Genomic DNA, 7,524 nt, shown 5'->3' with positions numbered 1-7,524 from the left:
CTCGCCAACTCCAGAGCTGCTCTCCCAAACACCCAGTGCCTGTGTCACTTCTGCAACGGGCAAATCTAAAAAAGGGGGTGGGGTTTCAGTTTCTGCTGGATAGGACAAGTCTCTACATGCCTATAGACCCACAGTCTTCTCTTACAGCCTAATATGAAGAAAAGGAAAGAGTCTGGGCAATCAGGCTATCTGTCCGTCCTGGGGAAATACTAGAGTGTGGTGGATAAGGGGAAACCCTAGTGGTGTAGTTGTTAAGTGCTACAGCTGCTAACCAAGAGGTCGGCAGTTCAGGTCCACCAGGCGCTCCTTGGAAACTCTATGGGGCAGTTCTACTCTGTCCTGTAGGGTCGCTATGAGTCGGAATCGACTCGATGGCTTTGGGTTTGGTTTTTTTTTTTAGTGGATAAGGGCACAGGACTGGGTTCAAATCATAACTTCTCCACAGAACTGAGTGGGCAAGGTGTTTAAGAGCCCAGAGCATCCGTTTCCACATCTGAAAAATGAGTACAATAATATTACCTGACTCCAGACTTTCTGGAGCCATAGAGGCTGGCTGAACCCCTGAATCTACTGCCTTGAGATAATTTTTAAACTTCAAACCAAAAATATCCCCTGAAGTCTTTTCAAAACCAAACCATAGTTTAGCTTAACTAGTAAAAAAAAAAAAAAGTCTGCCTTGAGCATTATGCTCTTTTAAGAACTATCTATACGGGATCAAATTAAGAACCACAACTTGAAAGGTTAGACAGGAACCTCAAGGAGCAGCGAATTTGTTGATGAGGGAGGAATGACTCAGAAAAGGAGGGTGAGAATGTCTGCACAACTTGAAGAATGTAATCAGTGTCACTGAATGGGACGTGTAGAAACTGTTGAATTGTTATATGCTTTGCTGTGTATATTCTCAACAACAACAAAAATAAATAAAATAAAATAAATAATGATATCACCCAACTCACAGGGTCCACGGGAAAAATCGGTTACGGTGAAAGGGTACCATGATGTTGACGAAATCAGGGTCTCAGTAAGTCCGTCCATGTAAGTAAGGATCTAGTAATGAGAAAGCTGAGAAACAAAGACCAGGCAGTCCCATAAGACTTCTTCAGGTTCTGATGACTTTGCAGTTCAGATTCCCTCATATCCTTAAAACCAACACCCCATTTTCTTGACACATCCTAATGATGGTGGTAGGGGAGCGGAACACTTATTCTCCACTTTTCATGTTTTCCTATAGGTAGACCTCTAGGCGAGTGACACTCCTGGCCTGTTGTCCCACCTCATCAGTGCATCTAGAAGAAGAATTTGAGCATGCTCAGCTCAGTCTTCCCCTTCTCTTGGGATCTGCTCAACTGCAGAGAAGGTGCATTCTGGGCTGAGCAGAGCAAGCTTTGTATCTATCATTGGTTTGTCTGAAGTTGGTATGGACGGCAAGCTCAACTCATAAGAGTATTAGCAAGCTGTCTTCTCCAAAAGAAGATCCCTAGGTGGCACAAACAATTAGTGCTCAACTGCTAACCTATAGGTTAGTAGTTCAAACCCACTCAGAGGCACATCGGAAGAAAGACCTGGCAATCTGCTTCCATAAAGCTTACAGACAAGAAAATCTCATGGGGTTGCCGTGAGTTGGAATTGACTTGACAGCAATGGGTTTGGTTTGGTTTAGTCCTTCAAAAGAGCTTTTCATCATTAATAAAGCTGAGACTTTGATCTCCATCTGAACGACTCTTTTGTGTCTCTTGCAGTTAGTTCTGTACCACCCCAAAAAGGTTCACTCATCTCTCTTTATCTTGCTCATTCCAATTCTTTGTTAAGTCTCCTCATCACAACTCCAGATGGCTATCCTAAGCAAACTTTCTGCAAAGATAGCTCTTCCTTTGGCTTTCTTCTCCCCATATAGTCTGGCTCCCACTCACCAGGGTCCTGAATCATGGAGCAATTTGGCAGATTCACTTTATACCCACACCTTACCCTTTGCCAACCCTGCAGACGCCCCGGCTCAGCCAAGTCTCTTCTAATTACCTCTTGGCTGATAACTGTTCTTTGCAATTTCTTCATGTCTGGTAACCGTTCCAACTTCTCCACTTTGTCTTTCTCACTGAAGACTTAAAAAAAAAAATAACAAGCTGGGTAACTCTGGCATTTTTGAATCATCATTCATTTCAACTTGTCTTCCTTTATTAGCTGTCCTCCGCTCCCACTGAGAACTCTTTCCTCTTCAATGCATTTGAAAACCCCCATTTAAATTTTCTTTCCCATCACTGAGCCAGGACTCACTTGGAGCAACTTACTCCAGTAGTGTCCTTGCAGAAGGAGCAGGAGCATCAGGGTGGGTGTTCCCAGGTGTGGACAGGTGGCACCGAGAGCTCGCAAAGCATCTTGTCCAAGGGCTTGCTGCTCCTCTGTCTGTTCAGAGACACTTTCCAAGGATGACTTTTCTGAACAAACCAGAGGTCAGCAAAAGTCTCTGAAAGGGTATATTTACTAAGTGAAGAAGGTGGGGTGGTTAGCCAGCCTTCTCCCATTAACTCACATGACCAACCAGTAGCCAACTGCTATCCAGTGAATTCTGACTTGTGGTCACCCATGAGTTTCGGAGGAGAACTGCACTCCATACAGTTTTTAAGGCTGTGACCTGTTGGAAGGAGATTGTCATGTCTTTCTTCCACGGTGACTCAAGGTGCATTCAAATGGCCAAACTTTCACACAGTAGTCAAATGCCTAAACTTTTGCACCACCCAGAGACTCTTAACTCGTATAAAATGATTTTCTTTTCTCCCTTCACATGAACTATCTCATTTGCCAACAAAGAAGCGTTCCCTAGGAGAACAGGGCACAGAAAGGTGTTTTACTGGGGGAGGAAGGGCACAGAGGAAAAGGGAAAGCAAGGCTCTGATCCTCAATAGCACCATCCAATACAACATTCTGTGATAATGGAAATGTTCCATATATATGCTGCCTGACACAGTACATACAAACCATACATGGCTACTGAGCACTTAAGAGGTGGCTAGTGTCACTGAAGAACCGAATCCACCCATCATCTATCCATCCATCCACCCATCCATCCATCCACTCAACTATCATCAATTCTTTCTTCCACCTTGCTTCTTTCTTCATTTCTCAAATCTACTGCATTTTTACCCAAATAACGCATGCCTTCTATGTTTGTTTGCCAACCACACCCGCCCCCCCTGCAAAGTATTTTCAGAAGCTCCGTGATGCCAATTTTTTTAACATGTTGCTGTAAAAAAATTAGCATAATGTGCTTACGAAAATACCTCTTGAGGGTGGGGAAGAGTGGTTGCCAAACAAACATAGAAGGTGCATGTTATTTGTGTAAAAATACTGTACTTAGCCAACTCCATGCTAGACCCTCTCTGAAGTTCTGGGGATAATTACATCATTTTAATTAATTTAATTTTTAATGGATTAATTAAATTTATTTTAATTAATTTAAATTTAATTAAGCACATGTAACTAGTGGCTACTGCATTGGTCAGTGTAGCTCTAAAAGATGTCATTTTGGGGGTACCTGGACCTCTCCTATATACAACTGTGGTTCTTTTTGAGTCATGAAGAAGACAAAGATCCATCTGACTTGCAGAATCAGGTCAATATATGAGTATCATGACACTCTACGCCCATGGGAGCTACATGCTAGTGACTGCTTCATGTAGAGGTCACAAATTGGTGGTCCGCAAGCTGAATACAGCCTGTAGACATGTTTCAGATACACAATTAAAAAAAAATAATTCTTTGCCGACATTTAAAGATCAAGAGATTCCACATAAAGATTACGATTTCCAGCTTCTCTTGAAAAAGCAGGAGATCCCACATGGCAACCTTCAAGATGGAGGAGGAACATGGCTTCTTTTACCTAGGGCAGGGGCTATTCCATTTCACACAGCCCCCTCCCTCCATTCCCACTCCCTGTGGTCTAAAGAGCCTCTGTAGGCATTTGGGTTTATTTGCCCTTTTTTCATGGTTGTAAGCACAGGATTTGTTTGGTATCAGACAACCTGAGTTCAGATCTCATTTCTGCTGCTTAACAAGCTGTGTGACCTTGACTTCACCTCTCAGAGCCTCAGCCTTCTTATAAGTACACTGGGGATGGTAACAGAGGGTTGCTGTCAGGATTCAATGAGACAATACTTATACAACTCGACACAGAGAAGGCTCTTGGTAAGTGCTCAATAGTGGTGCAAACGATTTGTGCTTGATTACTAACCTAAGGAGCCCTGGTGGCACAGTGGTGAAGAGTTTGGCTGCTAACTAAAAGGTTGGCAGTTCGAATCTACCAGCCGCTCCTCGGAAATCCTATGGGGTAGTTCTACTCTGACCTGTAGGGTAGCTATGAGTCGGAATGGACTCAACCGCAATGGGTTTTGTTTTTTTTAATTGATTTACTAACCTAAGGGTTGGTATTTCAAGCCCACCCCCGTGGATAAAGGCCTGATGATCTCCTTCCAAGATTACAGCCCTACAGAGCAATTCTACTCTGTGACACATGGGGTCGCCTTGAGTCAGAATTGGCTCCACAGGAGTGGGTTTGGTTCTTTTATTTTGGCTGGAAGATTGATGAGGAGACAGAAGAAGAGATGAAGGAAAAGGAGAAAGATGGGAAGGAGAAGAGACAGAAGAGGAAGTGGGGAAGGAAGGGGAAGAGGAGGGGGAAGAAGATATCCTACTCAGTTTCCAAACAAAACTCAACAAAGAAGAAAAAAAATTCTTTCCCCAGTGAAAGATGCCCTAATTCTAAATTTAGCTTCCTCCCAACATAATACCCCAACCACCCACATCGTAAACTGAAGGTGGGGCAACTTGGCGGGGGGGCGGTGTATGAACAAACACAAGAAAATAGATCAGCTGGCCCCCAGGACCTTTGCCCTTGGATCTTAAACCACCACTCTGAGAACCAGCTCTCTGGCCCCCTCCTTGAGAGCACTCAGAGCTTTATGACAGAAGAGATCTGGGCTTCATAAAACCTGGTGGGTCCCTCCTCCATGTGTGGCATTGGTAATTAGAAAAGGTATCCACGTGACATAGTTTGTACTTGTTGATCAGAGGAAAACCAAACTATTCTATGACAAATAGAGGCTAAGTTGCCAGGTGCCCGTTTGTGAGAAATGTTGTTACGTGCCTTAGAGATGGTTTCAACTCAGTGACCCTATGTGCAACAGAAACAAGCGCTGCCTGGCTCCGCACCATCTTCACAATCATTGCTATGTTTGAGCCAATTGTTGCAGCCACTGCAATCCTTGAGGGTCTTCCTATTTTTTGTTGACCCTCTACTTTTCCAAGCATGATGTCCTTCTTCAGGGACTGGTCCCTCCTGATAACGTGTCCAAAGTACGTGAGACGAAATCTCACCATACTCACTTCTAAGGTGCATTCTGGTTGTACTTCTTCCAGGAAAGATTTGTTCTTTCTTCTGGCAGTGAATGGTCATATCCAATATTCTTCATCAACACCATAATTTAAAGGCATCAACTCTTCGGTCTTCCTTATTGATTGTCCAGCTTTCACATGCATATGAGCCAATTAAAAACACCATGGTTTGAGTCAGGCATACCTTAATCCTTTAAAGAGGTCTTTTGCAGTTAATATGCCCCATGCAATATGTCATTTGCTGCTTGACTGCTGCGTCCATGGGTGTTGATTGTGGATCCAAGTAAAATGAAATCCTTGACAACTTCAATCTTTTCTCCATTTATCATGATGTTGCTCATTGGTCCAGGTGCGACGATTTTTGTTTTCTTTATGTTGAGGTGTAATCCATACTGAAGGCTGTGGTCTTTGATCTTCATCAGTAAGTGCTTCAAAGTCCTCTTCACTTTCAGCAAGCAATGTTGTGTCATGTGCATAACACAGGTTGTTAATGAGTCTCCCACCAATCCTGATGATGTGATCTCCTTCATATAGTATAGCTTCTCAGATTATTTGCTCAGCATACAGATTAAATAAGTATGGTGAAATGACACAACTCTTACACACACCTTTCCTTCTTTCAAACCATACAGTATCCCCTTGTTCTGTTCAAACAACTGCCTCTTGGTCTAAGTACAGTTCCACATAAGCATAATCAAGCCCTCTGGAATTCCCATTCTTTGTAATGTGAGACATAATTTGTTATGATGTACACAGTCGAATGCCTTTGTACAGTCAATAAAACACAGGTAAACCTCTTTCTGGTATTCTCTGCTTTCAGCTAAGATCCATCTGACATCAGCATTGATATCCCTCATTCCACATTCTCCTTGGAATATGGTTTGAATTTCTGGCAGTTCCCTGTTGAGATACTCCTGGAACCGTTTTTAAATTATCTTCAGAATAATTCTACTTGCGTTTCATATTAATGATATTATTTGATAATTTCTGCATTCTGTGAATCACCTTCCTTTGGAATAAGCACAAATATGGACCTTTTCCAGTCAGTTGGCCAGATAGCTGTCTTCCAAATTTCTTGGAATAGATGAGTGAGCATTTAGCACAGCATCTGCTTGCTGAAACATCTCAACAAGGTATTCTGTCAATTCCTAGAGCCTCGTTTTTTGTCAATGCCTTCAGCACAGCTTGGACCTCTTCCTTCAGTACCATCGGTTCTTGATTATATGTTACCTTCTGAAATGCTTGAACGTTGACCACTTCTTTTTGGTACAGTGACTCTGTGTATTCCTTCCATCGTCTTTTGATGCTTCCTGCATTGCTCAATTTTTTGCTTATAGAATTCTTTAATATTGCAACTAGAGGCTTGAAATTTTTCTTCAGTTCTTTCAGCTTGAGAAACACCAAGTGCGTTCTTCCCTTTTGGTTTTCTAACTTCAGGCCTTTGAACATTTCATTACAATACTTTGCCTTCTTGAGCCGCCCTTTGAAATCTTGAGGTCAGCTCTTTCACTTCATCATTTACTCCTTTCACTTTAGCTACTCTACATTCAAGAGCAAGTTTTAGAGTCTCTTCTGACATTTATTTTGGTCTTTTTTTCCTTTTCTGTCTTTTTAATGGCCTCTTGTTTTCTTCAGGTATGATATCCTTGTTGATGTCATCCCACAACATCCTGGTCTTCAATCATTGGTGTCCAATGTGTCAAATCTGTTCTTGAGATGGTCTCTAAATTCAGGTGGGATAAACTCAAGGTTGTACTTTGGCTGTCATGGACTTATTTACATTTTCTTCAGCTTCACCACTTGTCTGTCAGTTTGTAGTACCGTGGTGGTACGCATGCTGCTGTGATGCTGGAAGTTATGCTACTGGTATTTCAAATACCAGCAGGGTCAACTGTGGTGGCACGTTTCAGCAGAGCTTCCAGACTAAAACAGACTGGAAGAAGAACATGGCGATGTAGTTTTGAAAAAATTGGCCAGTGAAAACCTTATGGATAGCAGCCATACATTGTCTGATACCGTGCTGGCAGATGAGCCCCTCAGGTTGGAAGGCACTCAAAATAACACTGGGGAAGAGCTGCCTCCTCAAAGTGGAGTGGACCTGAATGACATGGATGGATTACTGCTTTCAGGACCTTCGTT

The sequence above is a fragment of the Loxodonta africana genome, chromosome 19, assembly GCF_030014295.1.
Source record: "Loxodonta africana isolate mLoxAfr1 chromosome 19, mLoxAfr1.hap2, whole genome shotgun sequence".
NCBI classification, from domain to species: domain Eukaryota; kingdom Metazoa; phylum Chordata; class Mammalia; order Proboscidea; family Elephantidae; genus Loxodonta; species Loxodonta africana.
This window is presented reverse-complemented; position numbering follows the sequence as displayed.